Source organism: Aplysia californica, unplaced genomic scaffold (genome assembly GCF_000002075.1).
Source record: "Aplysia californica isolate F4 #8 unplaced genomic scaffold, AplCal3.0 scaffold00083, whole genome shotgun sequence".
NCBI classification, from domain to species: Eukaryota; Metazoa; Mollusca; class Gastropoda; order Aplysiida; family Aplysiidae; genus Aplysia; species Aplysia californica.
The window spans coordinates 860397-862552 of record NW_004797353.1 but is presented as its reverse complement, the minus strand read 5'-3'; positions in this window follow the sequence as shown (position 1 = coordinate 862552).

The following is a 2156-nucleotide window of genomic DNA, read 5'->3' as shown; positions in this document are numbered from 1 at the left end:
AGAGAGAGAGAGAGAGAGAGAGAGAGAGAGAGAGAGAACTCAGACAAACGATCAATCGTGTAAGGGTAGAACTAAAACTCTCCACTGGCAACAATAACGTTTTGCAGGAAGTGATCCCTGGCTAACTTGACTAACCTGACTAACCTGACCCGCTGTCTATAAACACGGTCAATGTACGATGTATGTTTAACAAGCGGTTCAAAACTGTGACGTTATATGGTCGCTTTTTAGGACAAGCGGGCTAACCCAGATTTCGGGGATTTCCAGAAATCTTGACCTACACCAAAAGTGGGCATTGCCCTACCTATAAGAAAAGTTCGGTTTCATTGGTGTGTATATTTGTTTGGTTATAGAGAAAACGCTTCCAGTCTTTTGAAGATAAGATTTCATTGGTCCAAAAACTATACCCTCGATTTTCTCAAAAAGCATATTTCGGGATAGCCCCCTTGTGTTGAAAAGGGACCATGTAAAATGCTGTTTTGAGAAAATCGAAGGTAACGTTTTTGCCCCTTCTTCAGTTTCTTTAAAATACAAGGAGAGTTTTCTCAATAATCAAACAAATATACACACCAACGAAACCAAACTTCTCCTTTTGGTAGGGCAATATCCATTTTTGGAGTTGGTCAAGTTTTCTGGAAACCCGCAAAATCTGGGTTAGCCCGCTTGTCTCTAAAAGCGACCATATAAGAGGCGGGACCTCTGGACTTAACGGCCATCCCTGATAGGACCGAACCAAATGGATTGAGAGACTCAGAAACTCCCCAAAACAACCCAAATTTAGAACACCACGTAGGGGATTCGAAACAGGACCATCCGCTCCGTAATCCAGCATGATGCCAAGTGAGCCAGGGCACCATATAGACGCTGAGCCTAAAATTTAAAACAAGTTTGAGTGGAATTCAAAAGCTTTCAGGTACATCCGAAAATTTATTATATTATCATTTCCATCAAAATCAATTTTCGTTCTGTAAGATATCATCATGAATAACTGGTGCACATAATTCAAACGCATCGCTACCTCAAAATTACCAAGTTCTGACATTTTTGGACGTTCTGGGTTATGAAGACAATGAGACCAAAAACTAAATGTTGTAACTACTCTTTTAAAAAATTGTAATACATATATTATCCAGAGCCGTTGTCGAGATATTTAAAGAATTGTATTCGAAAAAGCTTAACATGATGTCGTGAGACTCAAAATCTTAGACGTCAAATTTCTCAAAACTACTCGTAGGTGTACTGAGCAGATAGACCTTTGTAATTCTGAGGTAGCAGTAGGAGCTTTTGGAGTTGGTTTTCGCAGAACCACAGCGCGATCACAAAAATCTTGATAGATTTAAAAAGTTACGTGATATGATATACACTTAGCAGTGTCTACGCTAATACCAAAAAAAAACCTCTGTGCACCGGTATTGCTTAGCTTATTGGGGGTTTTTCTCCTCATACAAGACGTTTATAACAGAAAACTGCCAAGACGCAGATTTAGATTTAATGTGTAATGAGAGCAAAGATCAGGAAAAAGGCAGAAGAAGAGGATCTACATTAAAATGTGATGTCTTTCCCTTCATCAAACGTGACCTTTCGCTATCCTAGAAATACAAAGTTTTATCTGCATAGTACTTTGTTTTGAATTTCAAAATGCAATTCTTTGAATATCTCGATAACGATTTCAAATAATCTTATGATTTTGATAGAGCAGATAGAACACATTTGGTTTCTGATCTTAAAGCTCCTGTAGACAACAAAAAAAGACCAACATATTTCAAAATGTGACATGCTCGTTATTTGAATCGAGTTATTTGTACGAAATTTCTGAAGACTAAAAAAAAATATTACAGAGGAAAAGCAAAAAACCAACAAAATAAGTAAACAATATGTTGCAAACCAAAAAGAAATGGTGCCATTGAGTAAAATATGTCAGATGTTTACGAGTCTGCAGGGAAAGGGGGTCAAAATGAAAGGGCAAAAAACGACCCCCCCCCCCCAAAAAAAAACCCACCAAAGAAAACAAAACACAACTTGATTTCCAAGATTTGCAAACATCTTTCGTTCCTTTACCACGAACAGATGATCAAGTATGTAAATTTGCGTCTGTAGTTTATTGGTTAGGCTACAGAGTATTTTTTTAAATATATATGTTAATACATTTCGGGGGG